The 21,624-nt window shown below is 45.7% G+C and overlaps 2 pseudogenes; both read right to left on the reverse strand.

The window, feature by feature from the left end:
- Positions 1–7,599: 7,599 nt before the first annotated feature.
- Positions 7,600–10,566, reverse strand: LOC136470702 (uncharacterized; annotated as a pseudogene).
- A 4,541-nt stretch (positions 10,567–15,107) lies between these two features.
- LOC136470703 (uncharacterized) lies at positions 15,108–17,188 on the reverse strand (annotated as a pseudogene).
- Between the last annotated feature and the right edge of the window lie 4,436 nt (positions 17,189–21,624).

A 21,624-nucleotide genomic window follows, 5' to 3' on the forward strand; every position in this document is an offset into this window, starting at 1 on the left:
ATTGGTGCTGACCATATCTCATAGGGGCAATCCATCGAGCACATGGTATGCAACTCTGGATTCATTCAAAGCCAAGCACGATCAGACAATTGGTGTAAGCAAATTGAGAAGCAGCTTAAAAATTTAATAACAAACAAAAAGTAGGGAGTAATGGAACACACAAAGGTAGAACAAAATCAATCTGGAACCGTAGCTGAAGAACTTGCCTCAAAGAAGGAAATGTTTAGCAACTGGAAACAACAGGACCTCCATATCCATGCGGACCTTCTGCGTGGCTTCTATGCAGGGGGGCTGAAGAGGAAGAGGAATCAAGAAAAGGCGAGGAGCGAGCGTACCTTGCTGCGTCTCCTGCGCTCGTCGATGCCGCCAACGGATTGATTCGAAGGAGGCAGAGCCTCGCCGATGCTGGGGCTTCCACATTGGGCAGGGGCAGAGGCGCCGGTCTGCCCTGCCCGGGGTTGTCGCGCCGGGGGCTTCCTCTAGGTCCACGCCGGGCGTGGCGCTGAGCGGAGGCAGCGAGCGATGCATGCGGGGGAGGCCCTGAAGGTTGGAGTCAAGCGAATGGCAGCCGACAGCGCGTCACTGCCGGTGGTGGCGCCGAAGGAGGGGCGATGGCGGAGGCAGGTGCGCTGCCTGGGCTGGGGCGGAGCGGCCGAGGCCTGAGGCACCAGAGTCAGAGATGTTGCACACTCTATGGTTAAACATGGAAGCAATGGAAGGAGAACGTTGGCTAAATTAGGTATAGATGGTTCCATATCGGTTTCGTTTCTAGAAGGGAAGAATTCAATTTCCCTTGCGTAAAGGAAATGCACTGGTTGGGTGAAGTTGTCGAACTAGTAGTATGATCATGAAAAATGGTTAGTGAGAGACAGAGAAGGCCTTTATGTTAGGTAAATCACAATTCACATGTATTATAAGTTTGGTATGGATTCATGTACAAAGTTCCTTGTCAGCACTCTGTAATTTTATAGATGTAGTGGTCTTTGTATAGCACATAATACAAAGGCAAATTTAGGGCTGGCACACTAGGGAAACGTTGTTTTGGCTGCGGCACACCGCCAACTGTGTTATTGGCTGAGACACATTGCGAATTCGGGTTCCTTTGTTGTAACACACCGTGCGCAGTAAACAATCATTTTCCCTGGTTTTGGATAGAGAACTTTTTGGAAATGACAATGGTGCCCCTGGGTCGACTTGACTTGCCTGGTTGACCTAGCTGCTCTTGCAATTCCCCATCCCTGGCCACCATCAGTCTCACCGCCGCCACCAGTTTAGCCGTCGCCCTCCTCTCCGCACCCGTGCTCCCTCCTTGTCCACAATTGGCGCCACCTTCCTCTCCGCAGCTATGTGTCCATAGATCCAAGCAGAGGAGTTGGATGAGATGACACCAGAGAAACGTAGGAATCGCTTGGGACCAAGGAATGAATGGCAATCGAAGGGCCTAAATCTTGGTTGGGTTCCAGAAGGGTAAGCATTTTTGGCCATTTGATGTGCAAGTTGTTCAATTAACTATTTCAGTATATCTCCATCAAGTGATTTGGTTCTATTTGGCGTTATCAATATGCGTTAAAGCCTCGGTCGATTTAGGGTCGATTTAGGGTTTCAATTATGAATCACTTTTCATTGTTCTCTACCATTTTTTTCATTTGTTTTAGGATGGATAGTAGTTCGGCGTGCAGAATTGCTGCGCGCGTTCCAAATTATGTCGAGGTTTGCGATGATGGTAGTCATGTAGTGCACCCAGATTCAAATCTTGAGCTTGTTGTTGATCGTGATTCAACTAACTTGATGGACCTAAAAGATGAAATAGCAAAGAGAGTGAAGCATGGTTCGAATCAAGAAATATCAGTTTGTTATTGGAACAGGACTATGTCCGCTTTCACCAATGTAACTTCTGATGCTAGCTTGATGGATGCAATGGACCTGTATTGGGAGATGAGGAGGTTGCCTCTGTTTGTGGCAGTTTATGACATAGTGACAGTTGAGCACAGCCAAAGTATATCTGTTGAACCTTCTACACATCATGTCGGCAGTGCTAGTGTTGCCACAGAGCCCCTCCCTCTAGCTTTGATTGAGTATGTTGCTGAGGATGAGACAGAAGATGTCATAGCTAACAATGCAGAGACAGGGACTACCAAAACCAAAGCTAAGTCTAAGAGAGGTAAGGGAAGGAAAAGGGATCTCTTAGATGATGAGGAACCATGGGATGAGGATGAGGTAGAATATGTGGGTCTAAATGATGAGCATCCGTATTTATCTGATGTTGAAGAATAGCTAGAACATGAGGGGCAATCAACTGATGGTGACTGTAGTGAGTTGGATGACCTTTTTGTTGATGATGAAGCTGGATGTGAGATTGTTGAACATGTGATTGACCTGGAGAACCCAACCATTGCTCTTGGTGTCACATTTGAAGATGGAGATACTTTTAAGAGGGCAATTAGGCAGTTTGCTGTTCTTAATGAGTTTGAAATTGATGCACATTATAGTGAGGCTAAAAGGTACAGAGGGTTCTGCAAGGGCAGAAGTAGCAAAAAGAAGAAGTGTAGGTGGAGGATTCATGCTTCTGAGCTGTAGGATGGCAAGATATGGCATGTCACCATACCTGCTTTTAACTATGTAATTTACAGTTATATGTGGTGTATTGTTTGTTTCATGCCCTTGTAAGCTGATTTAGCCCTTCTTTTTTGTTGTAGATAAAAAAGCTCCATGCTAAGCATAACTATGCTAGCACTTCCAAGCTTGACCAGAACTGCATGGCTACCAACAAATGGGTCAGAGACAGAGTCATTGACATTCTTAGGGATCAACCAAATACTAGAGCTGTAGAACTAAAGAAAGATCTGGAGAAGAAGTTCAAGATCATGCTATCTTACTACGTGGTTTGGGATGGGAGAAGGTTGGCTCTAGAGCAAATAATGGGAAAGTAGAATGACAATTTTGCTGATGCTTTTAGTTTCAAAGCAGAGGTAGAGAGGACCAACCCTAGAAGCATAGTGGAGATAGAGTATGCTCCTGTTGGTAAAAAGATGAGGTTTACTAGGATGTTTATTGCATTGAAGGCTTGTGTAGATGGGTTTCTCAATGGCTGCAGGCCATTTTTAGGTGTTGACTCCACTGTTTTGATAGGAAGGTGGAGGGGTCAATTGGCATCAGCTTCAGCAGTTGATGGTCACGGCTGGCTATTTCTAGTTGCATATGGGGTGTTTGAGTCAGAGTCCATAGATAGCTAGAAGTGGTTTTTTGAAAAGCTTCAGACTGCAATAGGCTCACCTCCTGGACTTGTGATATCCACAGATGTAGGCAAGGGTATAGATAGTGTAGTTACAGCTATGTTTTCAAATGGAGTGGAACATAGAGAGTGTATGAGGCATCTAGTGAAGAACTTTCAGAAGAGGTATAGAGGGGCTGTTTTCAAGAAACACCTTTGGCCTGCATGTAGAGCTTTTAACAAGAAGCACTATGAGCATCACTACAAGACCATGCAGAAAGCTTCTCCAAATGCAATAAAATGGATAGAGGAGAACCACAAACATTTGTGGAACAGGTGGAGATTCTCACTGGATAGCAAGTGTGACTATGTCACAAACAATATTGCAAAGACATTTAATAGTTGGACCAGAAAGGAGAAAGCACAACCAGTCATCCCACTGATGGATAGGATAAGGCAGATGATCATGGAGAAGCATGACCTTAGAAGAAGGTTATCCAACAAGATGATAGACAAGATCCTTCCTCATGTAACTAAAGATCTGAATGCAAAAAGAAGAAACCTGAACTATGTCATTCATAGAGGACACAACAACACAGCTAAGATTCAAGGCACAACTAAAGAGCTAAAGACCTGGAGACACACTATTGATCTAGATAACAGAACATGTAGTTGTAATAGGTGGCAGATCACTGGGCTCCCCTGCACTCATGCCCTTTGCTTCATTAACTCACTGAGAAACAAGAGTGCAGAGGACTATATTGATGACTACTACTCTGTTGATGTGTTCAAGAAGGCATATGCCAGAATTGTAATGCCTATGATAGATAGGAACCAATGGCCCAAGGTAGACATGGGTTTCAAACTGTGGCCACCAATCCTAAAGAGGGTAGCTGGCAGACCTAGAACAAGAAGGATAAAGGGTGCAGAAGAAGGAGAGAGAACCAGTGGAATGAGATAGTGCAAGAGGTGTGGACAATTTGGTCACATGATGAAGACTTGCAATGAGACAGTGTATGACAGTGATGCTCCACCTCTAGCCGCACCTAAGCCAAAAAAGAGAGGAACAAAAAGACAAAGGCTGCAAGCACTGCATCAACCCAATAATCCCAAATTGGAGCATGTTCCATCACCATTACAGCCCCACTACTAACCAACAGTCCTATAGGCAACACTAGGAGGTTACATATCTCACTACCCTTGAACTTATAACAATTTGCTTCTACTGTACTAATGTCTTTCATTTGTTAACAGTCACAAGAGGAAGATGGAAAGAGATGGTGCAGAATCCACTGATGGACAAAGTATGAAGGGAGTGAATGGAAAAAAGGCAAAACAATGCAAGGGAGACAAGGTACAGCCGAAGAAAGATCTAGGCAAGGCCAAGAAGCAGCTGGTGATGGATGTGCTTGTTGAGTGAAATAATTGCAAGTGTAGTGTTTGCAACCTGCTGATGATGCTTTTGGAAGATAACTTCTAATGTTGTCTAGAACTATGCTTTTGTAGCCTTTGTAATGTAATCAACCATAATTGGCCTAAATTCAGACTTTTCGTTGTTATGTGACTTGGCTATAAGCCAAACTTGAAGGCTTAAATTCAGACTTGTCGCTATTATGTAACTTGGCTCGAAGCCAAACTTGATGGCTTGTAATGTTAAGACTAGATTGACTTGCACTTGATCTATTTTGTAGATGCCATGCACTAAAACACATACACTTCATTGACAACCAAATTAGAACATCAGAACATACAATAGCATTCATTGACACATAAGGGAGACATAAGTGATAGACATCAACTAAAAGTTCATACAGGATGCCTACATTAACTCTGACAAATCAATGCTCACTTCACTAACACCACCAAGAGAAGTAGCACTACAATGAACATAATTGCTAGACCTAAAACAAGCAAACGATCACCTATCTTGTCGATGTTGCTCCCTATTGACTGATTGCCATCAACAATTTTCTTCAAAGCGGCATGTGCATCCTTCATAGATGCGGTTGTGCTTTCTAACAGGGTAGTGCATCCTCCAATTGATTCCTTCAAAGACTCCATGGCTTGAATCAGCTCCTGAGAGGACATCCTTGGATCCATGGCTTGAGTCAACCCCAGAGACAGCGACCCTCTACCGATCTTTGAGAAACATCGTGGAAGCTTGGATTTGCCGATGAGGTACTCAACGTATTGGTCCTCCCACATGTAGAACTAACAAAAGAAGATGAGGAACAATGCTCAGATGAATTCGGCCATACAACTACATCAATAGGTGGATAAAATTGCAGATCTGCCAACTTACATGGTTAATTAGAGGACACTTGTAGAACCTCTGCCCAAAGCTCTTGTCCTGCTTCGACACTAGGCCAATCAATTGAGCTCCACACTTGTTGCAATCGACTAGGGGAAGGTTGCTTGTGCCATCCCTAAACGCGTCCAAAGATGGCGCGCTCGAGGCAGCCTCTATCTTCGAGCTCGAAGCCATCTTCCCCTCCTATCGGTGCATCGAGTGCTAGGGTTTCACAGGACAAGAGCGAGAGAGAGAAGAGAGGAAGACGATCGACTGGGGAAGAAGAAGACGGTGTGGGGGGATGAGGCAGCGACCGGGTGGGGCTTATTGGGTTGGGTCGCACCACTTGACTTAGCCAGGGGCAAACTCGTATAGTCACCTAATGTTCTCTGTCCAAAACCAGGGAAAATGATTGTTTACTGCGTGCGGTGTGTTACAACAAAGGAACCTGAATTCGCAATGTGTCTCAGCCAATAACGCAGTTGACGGTGTGCCGCAGCCAAAACAACATTTCCCCAGTGTGCCAGCCCAAAATTTGCCTAATACAAAATATAGAGACCATTGTGTCCAAGAAACTGGAGGTACGTTGACCATGAAAAGTTCGCTGGGAGCGAAAATTGCAGCATCTGAACTAATGTGGCAGTCTTGTGGGACCAATGTAGAATTTACATAGTCATTGGGCTGCACATGAAGGCAAACAAATAATTAATGGAGAATGTTAGGGAAAATGATACTCACATTCTTAAAACTATAGTTTCAGATTTTGGAGGAAGCAAGAGCTATCGGTTTAATGTTTGCCTCCTCCATAGATCTGTATGTCTGATGTACAGTAAAGTGTTTGAGGAACGTAGAATAAACTTATGCAATTGCTGATGCTTTCGTGAGGATCTCCATATGTCTGATGTACAGAATGAGTGATGAGAGCGTGTCAATGTGAGGCTGTTTGGAGTTACAACATGCGTGAAAATAAATTAGTAGGTAGATGAGGAGGCTTGGTTTGTTGGTTGCTGGCAGGCATTGCAATGCACTTATTATGGGGAAAATGTGAGTCTCTGTTTTTCATAGACGTAAGGGTAAGCACTGCACGGGTAGCAGTAGCAAGCATGGAGTCTTTTTTTTGGTAACTTAGAATATTCTATATGAAAGCTTTTTTTCTATTATTCTGTATGTAGCACACCACTATATGTCTATATGCAGTAATGAAAAGCCCTTGAATTTGCCATGTTGTTTGGACTGAAGGTAGTGGGCTGCTGTGTGGGTATCCAGAAGCATATTGGGAAAAATGATTTGAGGTGAAAAAAGGCCGTGTATTGATAAGAAAATTAGTTACTTTTATGAAATGTGGGGTAAGGTAGCAGTAGCAAGCATGGAGTCTTTTTTTTGGTAATTTCGAATATTCTATATGGAAGCTCAAGTTTTTCCTATTATTCTGTAGCACAGCACTATATGTCTATATGCAGTAATGAAAGGCACTTGAATTTGCCATGTTGTTTGGACTGAATGTAGTGCCCTGCTATGTGGGTATCCAGAAGCAGAAGCAGCTATGGAAACATTTTTGAAAGAATGATTTGAGGGGAAAAAAGGCTGTGTATTGATAAGAAAATTTGTTACTTTATGAAATGTGGGGTATGTGCTGGAAAGCATGGAACAGAGGCTATTTGTACAGCATCCATGGAACCTGAAGTACATATGGAGTATATAATTAGAGGTAGGCGGTGGTACAGCAAAAATGGGTATGGTGCGAACATTTGACCAGGTTGAGTACGACTATTGGAGGAAAAATTGTTACCTTGTAAGTAGGGCATCGTTCAGTAGCAAGGACCATAGTGTAGAGATGGCATAAGACCTGTGTAATTTTCATATGGACGTAGCCGGAACCATGGAGTGAACCTGAAATAGCGAGAAGTGCATTAGACAAAAAAAAAAGATGTTATCGATGGCAGAGAAAATTGAGGGCTGTGAGAAGGCCTTGGCAGTCTGAGTACATCAATTGCTTACCTCCTAAAAAATTTCGGTGTACACGACATTATGGGTGCTGTGTTCATATCCAGGGGGATTATTTTCAATGAGGACCCGTAGGCCTCTTGGAGATGTAACACGCGAGAAAGCAACGTATAATTGACCGTGCGAAAATACAGGGCTTGGTAGGTAGACACCAACCTTGCTTAATGTTTGGCCCTGGCTTTTATTTATTGTCATTGCATATGAAACACGGACGGGGAATTGGCGCCGTTTAATGTTGAATGGCCACTTTGGGTCAGTTGAAACAGCCACTGTTCTTGGAATGTAAGCTAGCGTTCCTTTTGCTTTTCCTGTGATAACCTGTGCTTCTATTATACGGTGAGTAAGTTGTGTCACTATGAGCCTTGTTCCATTACATAGGCCCTTTGTTGGATCTGATTTCTAAGAAGCAGTATAGGAACACCAACCTTAAGCTGCAAATGATGGTCTGGTAAGCCACTCATGCATATTGTGTTGAGAAATTCTGTAGGGTATAGAGACTGTAGAGTGCAGTAGTTAGCCGATGAGTCATCAATGGTGTCACAGCTGTAGTATGACATCTCCTCAGTGGCAATCTGGCTCATAATCTGAGAAATTATGGCAGCAGCTAGTTCGTTGGTCGGAGCCAAAATTGCCCTCTCGCATAGATAAGCTGGTAATTCAAAGATGTGCGGTGTTGATCCATATACAAAAGAGATCAAACCAGTAAGGTTCCTTTGTTTAGATGATAATAACAGGTAATCTAGAATTTGGACCCAGGTAGTATCATGCTGTTATGCAGTAGTGCTATTGGGTGTGTTACCAGCACCAACAGAAAGAAGCCATTTAGCAAATTGCTGAAGTTCAATTTTCTCATCAGGCGAAAGCGACGAACTCCGGAGCCTTTTCTGTTAATTGAAGGACAGTGCAGGAGTACACAAATAGGACCGAGTAATCGACGCATTTAGAATGTGATATTTTTTTCCATTGGGAATTACAGGAAGAGTCTGCCTAAAATCTCCACCGAGGACAACTGTAATGCCTCCAAATTGCTTATTTGCTGAAGCATGATCTGTAGATGACATTATATCTCAAAGCGTACGGTCAAATGCCTCGAAACATGTCTATGGTTCACAGGTGCTTCATCCCATATGATGAGTGCAGTCTGTTGTATCAATTCTGCTAACCTTATGTTCTTCTTTATTGGACACACAGAGTGTTCTTCAAGGTTTAATGGGATTCTGAAACGTGAGTGAGGCGTGCGACCACCAGGCAACAGCAATGCGGCTATTCCAAATGAGGCGACTGCCAGTGCTATTTTTCCTTGGCTTCTAGTACTATTTAGTAGGGTGTTCCATAGAAATGTCTTCCGAGTCCCGCCATATCCATAAACAAAGGTCTGGCCACATTTATTTGTAACTGAATACTCTATAGTGTTGTAAATATGCCTCTGGTTTGGATTCAAGTGTCCAATCTGCTCAATTGCTAATTGAATCGTAGAATCCGAACCATAAGAGAGTTCTTCCAGTATTAGCCTATTCTGAAGAACTGTTGGGGTATCATCATTTGGCTGCGGTAGCTGGAAACGATCCAATGTATAACCGACATTTTTTAGCAGGTTGTCTAATTCAAGTAGAACATATGATCTGATTTGGCTCTAAAGTAGCGGCTCGAGGATTGCTAGTGTGAGGCGATGAATCCGGTACCTCATGTCATCTTCCATTATCTGTGCAAATTCATCAAACAACTTTGCTGGCCTTGTCACTTGGCAAAATAGGAGTATTGTTACAAATAGCTGACGAAGTTGATACGGGAGTGCCCAATGTGCTGCATCGGTCATAGCATGAGACCACTCACGGTCATGATCACCAAGTAAACCTAAAGCTTCACAGGTAACTCGCTGTTAGTTGATCTCCACCATGGGCCCTTGGATCTACGCCCTGATCGGGGACGCCCAACCCTAATATGATTGGTGGGCCCATGTCGCACAACACTATATAAAGATAGGTGGGGATCACGACTCGGGGTAAACGAGGTTGACCAGAGCCGATGTAACCACGAAGAGAAAACCTAACCCGATCTAAAGAGGGTGCTGCCAGCGATGGGAAGCCCCACCGACTCCGCCGTACCTCTGCATCACCACTGGACCTCATCTCCACCACGCTAGACTCCACCGCGCCGAGCTCCCTCGACACCGGCGTCCACGAGGCTACGGCGCAACTGCGCTAGGGCGAACTAGAGGAACCCTAAGTAAGATGCTTACCCGATCTATGGTTTAGAGGCACTATTGTTTCTAACAATGGTACCAGAGCCAAGATTACCGGTGTGTAGATCTAGTATGGAGTAAAACATTGAAAAGAAATAAAAGAAAGAACAAGGGTTCGATCCGTTATGGATTGAAACCCTAACCCTAACCGGGTAAAAGAAAAGAGAACAGAAGGGTGGCGGGCATCACTGACTGCTAGTCACCATCACCACCGCGTGGGGAAAGCTGCCGCACCGTCGTTTTTGTCGGCGCGCGACAAGAAAAGATTAGAGGGTTCAACCAAACCCAAGCCGAAATAAAAACGAATTGGGTTAATCCTAACCCTAACGAAACCCTAACCCTAACCCAAATCCCCAATCGACAAAGAACCAAGAAGAAACAGACAAGAAAGTAGAGAACCGATTAGATCTAGTTTGGATATGAGAAGAAAGAGGGTTTTCCTAACCCTAACCCTAACCCTAACTGGGTGAAAGAAAGAAGAAGAGAGAGGGATTCGGCCTAGAAGAGAATCAAAGCAAAACCCTAAACCCATGAAGACCCTCTGGGGAAGAAGAACAGTGGGTCGGATTCCAAACCCTAGCCCTAGATCTAAACCCTTACCCCCAACATCGGTTTGGATAAGAGAAGAAGAAGATCTAAATCGGAGAAGGAGAAAAAGGGGAAGGGACCAACCTCGCCATGCGTCAGGCTAACCCTTCACCGGCGCGGGAGAAGAAGGCCGAGCCGGGGGAGCTGTTTCGCCCGGGCTCGACCAAGGGGGCGGCGTGCTCACCCGCTGGGGAGCGCGCACGCCGGCGAGAGGGCCGGCGACAGCGCCATGGCTGCCCGCTCCACCACTTCGCTCGCTCAGTGCACCGCGCGGCTGAGAGGGAAAGGCAGAGAAGAAATGAACTAGGGTTAAAGGGGGTCGGCCGCGCGGGGGAGCGAGGTCTCGCCGTCGCGAACGACAGCGTCATCTCTCTCTCTCTCTTGGCTCCGGTCGCTGCTCGCTGCTGCTACATTGAGTGAGAAGGAGCGTGGGTGTAGAGAGAGAAGAGGGAGGGGCGAATGGCGCTAGGGTTTCAGTGGAGGCGCTGAGGTCGCCGTTTTGATCCGCCAAGATGCGCGTGTGGCCGTCCGATCTGCATCAACGGCGCAGATCAACCAGGCTAGAATCAGGCCTAGGCGGGCGCGAGCAGGAGGCCGCTTTGCTGGCCCAGGCCCAGGTTGCGGCCTGGGTGCGGGCAGCGCGCGAGTGTGGGCTGTTGTGGCAGGCTGGGCCGCGCACTATTGCTGTTGGGATGGTACTGTAGCTGCAGGCCGGGCCATAATGAACAGTAAATAAAGTTCCGAGTTTATTTAATTTTCAGAAGCAGATTTTGATGATATTTGTCTACTTTAAATATCTCTGTTAAAATTTAAACCAATGAGATAATTTTTCAGAGAATATTTGAGAAAAGTTTAATGCTTCTGAAAAATAGATAATGAATTTTTTCATGTTTCCGCTGCTAAAGAAATTGTTTATTCTCCAATTATTTTGAACCAATGTGATATTTAATTAGAGAAAAAGAGATTTTAACATGATTATGATGTTGTTATTTTCTGACCAACGTTGTTAATAACAATATCGTAAATTTTAATGATTTTATGCATTAATTCTATTTATGCCCAACGGTGATATAAAATTAGTGTATAAGAACAGTTGTATGTTTTAATTTTGACCAACGTTGGAATCAAGACATGCAATTGTTAGAGATCCCCTCTCTCAAATGTGATAACTATACGGAGTGGAAGAAAAAGATTGACTTGGCCTTCATCTTGGCTGAGGTGGACTGGGTAGTCACCTCACCGTGTCTCACAGAGCCTGTGGCACCGGTGAGGGAGACAAACGAGGCTGATGCCGCTTGGACAACAAGAGAAAGGGATTTTGCATCCCAAAAGATATCATATGACCTTGAACATAGAAAGTGGGTCACTGCCAACAAGAAATGTATGGTGATAAAGAACATGATTGAGACTACAATTGTGAGCTCAATCCTAGAGTGTGACACCGTTATCGAGTACCTCGATAGAATAAGGAGTCAGTTCACTGGCTCTTCAAAGACATATGCTACCTAGCAGATAAAACAGCTAGTGACAGAGAGGTACTATGGAAATAGTGGCATAAGAGAGCTCACGATGCATCGTCGAAATTATGGCACTGTCGTTTAGGTCATATTTTGAGGAGGAGAATAGAAAGACTAGTTAAGAATAATATTCTTCCTTCATTAGAGCTCTCAGATTTAGAACAATGCAGAGAATGCATAAAAGGAAAGTATGTAAAGAAAATTAAGAAATATGTCAAACAAAGCGTAGGAATTTTACAGATTATTCACACAGACAAACCTGACTTGACCCATTTCTTTTTTTCATCTAGAACAGTGTTTTTCTCTCACAAATTCCTCCAGAATTCCTCCAAACCATCCAAATTCCTCCAGAACCATACCATCCGAACGGGGCCAAGTTGAAATCCAACGCAATTTAAAGATGAAGATAGTCAGGTCCGACCGTGAGGGGAGTACTACGGTCGGCATACCCCATGTGGCCAAGTTCATGGACCTTTTTGCAAGGTTCTTACAGGAGAATGGCATAGTAGCCCAGTATTCTACATCGGGCGAACCTTAGCAGAATGAAGTAGCTAAAAGACGCAATCATACCCTGATGGATATGGTGCGTAGTATGATAAGTTACTCCACCTTACCGTTGAGCCCGTGGATGGAGGCGTTAAAAACCGTCATTCATATTCTCAATAGAGTACCAAGTAAGCCAGTGCCTAAAACACCGTATGAGTTATAGACAGAAAGAGTACCCTCACTAAACCACTTACGTATGTGGGGGAGTCCTGCTGAGGCTAAAGTATTTAACCCAAATATTGGAAAGCTAGATCCTAAAACAGTAAGTTGCAATTTCATTGGCTACCCAGAAAAGTCAAAATGTTTTCATTTCTACTGTTTAGACAGATATACAAAGTTTGTGGAAATGAGACACGCTGTCTTCCTAGAGGATGAAATGATGAGAGGAGCATGTAGCTTAAGAAATTAACCTTGAAGAGAAGCGGGTGTATGCGCCCACTCCAATGATTCATGAGCCATTTTTCTCACTACCTGCTGTCGTTGCACCAACAGTGTAAGATACTGTGATGCCAGCACCTGTTGTTATTCTGCCTGTGGCAATAATGAATGATGATGAGGACCTGTTCTTCAGGATCCTATAGAACCTATTGCCACACATGAGGGGGAGCAACAATAGCCTCAAACAGAAGATGTGTCAAATGTGGAGGCCCCTAAAAGGTCTCAAAGAGTTAGAAAATCAGCTACTCCTGCTGACTATGAAGTATACAACACTGAGGAATTTCAAATAGAGGATGATCCCACCTCATTTGAGGAAGCCATGAGAAGTGATCATTCATCAAAGTGGCTTGAGGCCATGGAAGATGAAATGAAATCTATGAATTCCAATAAAGTTTGGGACTTGGAAATAATTCCTAAAGGAGCCAAAACAATAGGCTATAAATGGGTCTATAAAACAAAACTTGACTCTCAAGGGAATATAGAGAGATATAAAGCGCGACTTGTGGCAAAAGGCTTTACGCAAAGAGAAGGCAATGATTACAATGAGACATTTTCTCCAATCTCATGTAAGGATTCCTTCATAATCATAATGGCATTAGTGCCACATTACGATTTAGAATTACATCAGATGGATATAAAGATGATATTTCTCAACGAGGACTTAGAGGAAAATATTTATATGGCACAACCGAAAGGTTTTGTCATGAAAGGAAAAGAACGAATGGGATGCCGCCTAAAGAAATTCATTTATGGATCAAAACAAGCTTCAAGATAGTGGTACTTGAAGTTTGATGAGACAATAAGAAATTTTGGGTTTAAAGAGAATGTTGAGGACAATTGTGTCTATGTAAAGTTTAAGAATGGAAAGTTTATCTTCCTTATCCTGTATGTGGATGATATCATACTTGCTAGTAGTGATGTCAGTCTACTATTGGAGACAAAGAAGTTTTTGTCTTCAAAATTTGATATGAAAGATCTTGGTGAAGCTTCATTCGTTCTAAGATTCGAGATTCACCGAGATAAAAGTAAAGGGGTATTAGGACTGTCACAAAAGGCATACATGAAAAGATATTAAAGAAATTCAGTATACACCACGCTGGACTCCACCGCGCCAAGCACCCTTGACACCAGCGTCCACGAGGCTACGGCACAACTGCGCCAGGGCGAATTAGAGGAACCCTAAGTAAGATGCTTACCCGATCTACGGTTTAGAGACACTATTGTTTCTAACATACGCAAGTAGAAAACCTTGCCTTCATTAGGGCTGATATTGGTTATGCGGCCAATCTTTCCATGATTATTGCGACGTTCCTGCCAATACTTGCCATCAGCATGCCATGTCCAGTACTCGGGAAATTATTCTACATATGTAAATTCCCTCGCCTCTGGGTATCTTTTGTTGGCCTCAAACCAAGCAGTCAATTTGGTGACTGTGTTTCATGGATTACGAACCACCTCTTCTAGATTATCATCCTCAGCAAATATGATACCGTTCTCAAGTGGAAGGTGGACATGCAGTCGCTCGATTGATGGATCTGTGCGGTGAATGTCAAACTGGAGAAGTCGCCAGGCTGCATCGTTGGGTGTTATACATCTGCAAGCCAAGTACTGTTTTATTTCATTGATCGGACCAGCATTATGATCCTCTTTATTTTGGATGGCAACTTTGGCACAGTCAGGACCCTTATTCGTGTACTTGAATAAGTATTTCTCCATTCCATTTCGATTAACACTTTTAACATTGATGTGTGCATCATATTTGACACATAGGTCGACATTATGGGGGACCACGAATCGATTGTCGATATGAACGCCATTCTTCTGAACCGTGATACCATTATTTGGTCGTGCATATATGCAGCATGTGCGCTTAGTCGTATTTGGCTTATAAGCCATGACTTATCAGCCAACGAACAATATTTTTCTCTCACACCAAACCAGTTAACAGTATTTTCAGCCATGGCTTTTAAGCCAAACCAGCCCAAACGAACAGGGCGATGACATGACCATTTGATGACACAGTTGTTGTGCTTGAAAACTCTTTAGGATAGAAGTTACTGCACTTGCCATCGACCATGCAAGAAGAGGTTGGACAGATAGCACGACAGGGTCCATGTATCATAAATTTGGAAACAGCATCATAACCAGGTTGATCAAGTAATGGATCACGTAGCTGCAGTGGCGGATTTGGGCCTAGGGCCACTAGGGCCATGGCCCTAGGCGTGGCCTAAAATCCCCCTTATACTATATGTTGTTTTGGGCCAAATCTTGTCAACTCCTGGCCCAGCAAAGGAGGAGAGGCCGTGGCCCTAGGCGTGGCAACTGATGAGCTCCGCCACTGGGTAGCTGGGCTGATATGTAAGAATCAATTTGGTCAGCTGTACAGGGGCCATCAGTTTTAAGCCATATGATGATGTGCACATGTGGCAAACCCCTCTTTTGGAACTCAATTGTGTAAACAACTGCATGAAAAATATTAATGGTAAATAATGAAGGAACGTGGTCCATAATGTATAGTAGCACTCAAAAGTATACATGGAAATCGCGCAATACCTCCAAGTATAGGGCCGAAAAATGAATGCTTGGTTATGTCATCCATGAGCAGGTTAAGCTTCATTTGGAATACTCGATGAACAATGTCAGGCCGATCAGATGGGTGCTGACCTGGGGTAGCTGATAGGGGCAGTGCTATTTCAGGCCACGCATCGTTGCATGTAAAAGTAATGAACAGGTCTGGGTATCCAAATCGACGACAAAGAGCTACACAATCTTGGTAATTTTGGTAGTATCACCCTGGATCAGCATCAAGTGGTCCTGATTGGTAGTTTCTAAGTTTGCACAGGTTGATTGGTTTGTACCTAATACGTTGCCGATAAATAAACTCTCTGGCCTGTAGCCGAAGCCTCTGTAACACCATCACTAACTGACTGCACTAAAGACTTATAACTTGATGTCCTATATTTGGCCTGAAATGATGTCTTTCTAAAATGGCTTAGCCGGCCATCCTGGACACAACAATAAGCATCAACAATATACGCTTGGGTGAGTTTTTTTTCCACGTAAAGGGGTATTGAAGTCATTGAGTCTATCATGCAATCTATATGTAAAAAATTCTAACATAGTGATATTTTCCCGTTTAATTGCCGTTGACCGGCGGCAGTCATGGTATTTCAACTTTTCATGGAAGCCATCCTCTCCATAGGGAAATAATATTGGGTACATTGCCATAAACTTACAGTGTGTTTCTTTGATTCTCTGCAGGTTGGATACATGACCCTGGACCACCAAGTCTCGACCCTCATCAGATAATCCGAGATCATTAATCACCAGGCCAACAACCTCCGCTGCAACAGGAGCACTATAGACATTACCGCGTTGATTTGGAGACCTGAATATCCTGAGAGAGCATCGATGCCCCTCTGAAGGGGCTTTCGTGGGGCGGCGGGACAGCGACGATGGCGGTGAAGGCTGGCAGGGGGTCTGGCTTCGCGACCCGGCATTCGTGCTAGAGGGTTCTTGGGCGAAAGCCTTGGCGACGGCGACGCCATTGGGCCCGCTTCCCTGTTGGGGCGTCATGTTTCCCCTCTAGCATGTCATCCAAGGGTGAAAACCCGGTCCACTTTGGACGTGCGATGGTGGCGCCATCGTCGTCGCTCCCTTCCTGAAGGCGTCGCATCTGGATTATCGCAGCGGCCTCGTAGCGAGGCATGGGTTCGCAACGGGAAGTCGGAGCTGCTCTTCGATGGTTGAGCTTGGCAACAATGACCGGTGGTGGTACTTCCTTTGGACCCGTCGGGAGGTGACCAGTGGGTGGCCTGCCATGGGAAGTCCAACCTGCTGGTAGTTTTGCTTCGATGCTCGGCAACGATGATCCATGACAGTGTGTCGTGTTTGTGCTCAATCGCGTCGCGTGGGGTGGTTAGCCTCTCGGGTGCCATTTTGGCTACTCGGTTGGCTAACCTTCTTGTACATTATTACATTCTTTCGTCTTAATTGAGCGGCAGAGCTCCTGCCTTTGTTTTTTAAAAAAAATCAGCTTCATTGAATAGTCTATCTCGAGCAATGCGGAAAGCTTGGACGACTGGGTTGTGAGAATAAAAAATGGTTAGCAAAGAAGCCACAACAGCTTCATTTGGTCGGAAAGTACCATTTTCATGTGAAGAAACAGCCATTCTGTTCCTCACTTCATTTTCGGTATCAAAGACGTAGAGCTGACAACACTCTGGCCTTTTACCACCTGATGGCATTAGCGATCCTATCCGATGGCATAGCTGGCCACTGATCTTGAAGACATAAGGTCCTCGGCCATCGTTAATAGAATTTATAACATGAACACCCATAGATGTCGTCATAGCAAACATAGAATTGTAACATCTAATGCCATCAAAGAAGTGGTTGGACAGTTTACTATCCCGCGAAGTCAGAAGGTCAAGCAAGGGCTCGGGTGGTGTTATGTATGGTGCAAGAACAATCCTGCCACCTCTACCCACTTATTATAAATTAGCATGCGCTGACTACCACGGCCACGGCCACGTTCCTCAGTCCAAAACAGAGCACCGCAATGTGGGCACACATTATTTGGCCCTCCCAGATGAAGAGGAGAGGAAACCGTGCCTATAATTTGTAGAAGAAACAGAGGAATATAGCAATAATTAATTTCAGTTAACCAAATGCACACAGGTAGCTGTTTATGTGCAGCAGCATGAGGAACATGTATAAAGAAGCAATCTTGACAATGATGCCTTTGACCATGTTTACATAAGAAGAAATATGGAATTCTCACATGCAGCATGAGTAAATTTACAAAGGGAAAATATTCTGAAATAAGAGTCTCACGTTTGTGTCGATTGAAGCACCGAGAAGTAGGATCTGTCCTGCCATTCGCGTGTGGATCCAGACACTGAGAAGTAGGATCTGTCGTGGCATTCGTTTGAGCCACAAAAACCCGACGGCGGGTGCTTCTTGAAGAGGCTGACATCTGAATAGCACAGCATTCTTCGGTGACAGTTGCCGGCGGCAAATCTGGAAGGGATGAATTTGCTGCAGAAGCTGTGATGAATTTGCTCGGCGATGCGGCACCTGGGACCGCGATGGTGTCTCTCCATGTGTCAATAAGTAGTCCGAGGCTTTCTGCCGCATCCTTGGATACGCAATGTGCCTAAAGCATGTTTGAAGGAATGAAGGCATGTAGTCTGGCACTCAATAACCGAAACGGAAAATGGAGCATGAAAGATAAGCAATGCACGGTGTCATAGGAACAGCACAAAAGAACAAACTAATAATAAAATGGAGCGCGGCACTCTGCTCTGCTGCCGTAGGAAGGGCACCAAAAACAAACTAATAGAATGGAGTGGCGCACTCTGCTCTGCTGTCTAATTTCAGGCAGGCAAACACCGACAGTTTCATAGTATGGGGAAAAGGAGGCCATGGTCTTGGCAATCAGAGCAGCAAGATGTAGACACTGTATGATACAGGTTTCCAATTTCATTTGTTGATATAATCTTAAGTCAAAAGGATGTCACTAAGATAATGGAAAAATGTAATTGGTAAAAATTAATCGGCTATGAAGAGCATACATAATTTAGGGGGAAAAGAGAAGCATAGGCACCCCCGAGGTGGAAGGGTGAGGGTGGTGGTCCACTTACCTCGCGAAATGGGCGTCTAGGCGGCCGGCGCCGCTATAGCGGCCCGCGAGGACGAGGAGGCGCGGGGGGAGGTGGCTGGAGGCGATGCGGCGCAGTCGCAGAGTCGTAGGTCCAACCGTCACCGCTGCACGGGTACGGAAGGGCGAAACCCCACAAGGAAGATGGCCGGAAGCTGGGTGGTCGTGCCATGGGGCCGCACCGCGGTGACCGAGGCGGCTATACGCTGCGCGTCGGCCGGCGGAGGGCCCCGCGAGGGAGTTGGCCGGAATCGGGGGCACGGCGGGCTGCAGAGGCACGGCGCGGTGTCCTGCGGAGTGGCGGGGGCGCAGGGCGGCCGTATGCGCTGCGCGGACCAGGGCAGGAAGGCGCAGGCGCCAAGACGGGGCAGTGTGTAACACCCTCGGTGTTACCGCTTAAACAACTTCGGCATGAGCATCATGTTTTTTTTATAATGCATGTGAGAAGGTGTAAAAATAAATTTCTTGGCATGAAAAATGATTAACACAATGATACATAAAAATGATTCAATAATCATGTTATATCACTTAAGGTTGAAAACTAATTTTTATTGAACAAAAATACTATGGAACACACATGTGACACTTAAATAAAGTTTGAAATATGAATTTTGTATATGGCAATGAAATACTTGCTGTTGAAAAATAGTATTGCTAGCTAGTGTTCTATTAGCCTAGAAATGCAACTTAGAATCAAGTCCAGCTCAAGACTTAGAATAATTTTCAAGTTTATTGACAGCTAGACATTGCTATGTTTAGCAATTTATTTTGAGGAATTGGGTTAAGGAGAGGTGTGGTGTTTTAGTTCGGTTTAGTAGCCTCATATACCGCCTTGAGTATAGTGAAGACAATTTAGGTTTAAAAGCAACGGTTTAGTCGTCGTTGATGCTTTGAAATCCGTGCATAGCACGTTTTCGACTTGTTTCCCGGGTGAGCGCGGTCAGCGCGCCTCAGGGGCATGACGTCGGTGCGCCTTGTGCACGCCCGCGTGCTTCCATGCTTGGCCAGCCACGTCTGCCCGTCTGGGCCACCGTCGCCGCTGCTGCGTGGAGCCACTGCTGTTGCTCGCACACTCGTGCGACGCTGCCACCTACCCCACGCGCTGCCGCGGAGCCAACCCGCCACGCACCGCGATGCAGCCGCTACTGTCGCGTTACCATCGCGCTCGCGCCTGCCCGCTGCACCACGCTGCGCCGCTGGCTCGGTTAGATGTCGCGCGCACATGGCCGAGACCGCCGTCGCCATGCCATTTATGGCACTATGGTCATGCCGGCCATGCCGGGCACGGACGCACGCGTCTGTCCGCAAGCGCCTAGGCGAGACCGCCGCCGCCCATGGCCGAGACCGCCGTCGCCATGCCATTTATGGCACTATGGCCATGCCGGCCATGCTGGGCACGGACGCACGCGTCTGTCCGCAAGCGCCTGGGTGTGGGCCTCCACGATTGTGTCGAGCACGTCCCCGCCAAGGCATGCGTGAGCTGAGCCACCGGCCACGCCTCCATCTCTCTCTCTCTCTCTCTCTCTCTCTCTTTTATCTCTCTGCCGCCGCCATCGAGTCATGCCCACGCGTGGGCTAGAGAGCGGTTACCTCAAATCAATTCCGCTCGCCTGCGCCTTCGCCCTCACGTTCTCTCGTTGTCTGACCCCAGCTAGCTTTGAAGGAGGCGCTACCAAGCTTCGATTTGGCATTTCCTCTGCCACCGTGCCGATAAGGCCGTGTCTGGCCGTGGACACAGGCAACTCCCCTTTCACCCATCTAGAGTCAAATTCACCGCACCACCAGCTTCGCCTCATCTCCCTCTTCACCCTGCGCAACCTAACCGAACCACTATCACCTCCCATCGCCGCTGACGTGACTTCGCCACCACAGTGCGCCACCGCTCGGCTCGGCTGCACGTGGCCAGCCCCTCTCCATCACTCTCTTCGTCAATGGTCACCACGGCTAGGCCCACAATAGCCTGTTAATGCTCACTCGCTAGCTAGATGGGTTCGTTGATGCTTGAGTTCGTCAGGGCGGTCGCGCCACCGTCACGGACAGCCGCGTATCGCCGTGGCCGGCTCCAGCGTGTCCCGTCACCCCGCGCTGCTGCTAGGGTAGCTGGTTGAACCGCAGATGGAGGCCGGCCCGACCGACAGGCCAGTGTCGGCCCCAGGTGGCCGGCGCAGCCACGCTATGCCACCGCTCGCCGCGCCGCCGCGCACTGAACATCCGGGGGTTCACGCGGGTAAATTAGAGAAAGGCCAGGGGGTAAGTGAGAGGGTCTGTGAGTAAGTAGAATATTATTAGTCCTTGGTTGTGAATTAGGGGAAATGCAAGGTCTCTTTTTGTAAAAGTGCCGACGCGCGCGGGACTCTCCCGCCACGGGCCGCCTCGAGCGTGGGCCGTGCCAGCAGGCCGCCGCGCGCTCGCGCGCGCGCATTGCGTCGCATGGACCGCATCGGTGGGCTGCGCGAGGATTCTGTTTCTTTTTTTCAAGGAATTAGTAAATGGTTTTCTAATTTAATTTTGAGCTGATCTTTGGTAAATCATCTAAAATCATGTAGGTAGCAAAAAAAAAATGTGAAACCAATTTTGTTAGGTTCCTAAAATTGTGCTCTATCTATTGGTATATTTAGTTCATGCTTATATGTGTTGACCTTAGGAGCTATTAAATCGTTTGAGAGTACTTAATATTATCAAACTAATTATTGTAGAGATTTTTGTGGCAAAATGGTGATTGCTTTAGTTTTGAAATTTTTACAATAGCTTTATTGTATTATTATGTGCTCACTGTAATTTTTGTAGCCTTAGAATAGACTAAGTATTAAGGTAGTTGGATGCTTCTTGTTTCAATATACATTAAATCATTAGTGAAAATAAGGATATATCTTTAGTTGCTAAGTTAAAGGTTGTTAGTTGAACCCAATACCTTTGTTTGATGAAAATGATAGTTAGCTTAGTATCTTAGTCACTAGAGCTAGCTTAGTAGCTTAGTATGCGTAGTCTTATTTTTAAGAGTTGGTGTTGCTTAAATACTAAATGTTGTATCATCATCGCATGCATATATAGAACGAGTTGGTGGAGTTCGCGATCACTGACGAGGAGGAGTACGAGGAGGTGGTCGAGGAGTACGAGGAGGAGTTC

This window comes from Miscanthus floridulus, chromosome 8 (genome assembly GCF_019320115.1).
Source record: "Miscanthus floridulus cultivar M001 chromosome 8, ASM1932011v1, whole genome shotgun sequence".
NCBI lineage: Eukaryota > Viridiplantae > Streptophyta > Magnoliopsida > Poales > Poaceae > Miscanthus > Miscanthus floridulus.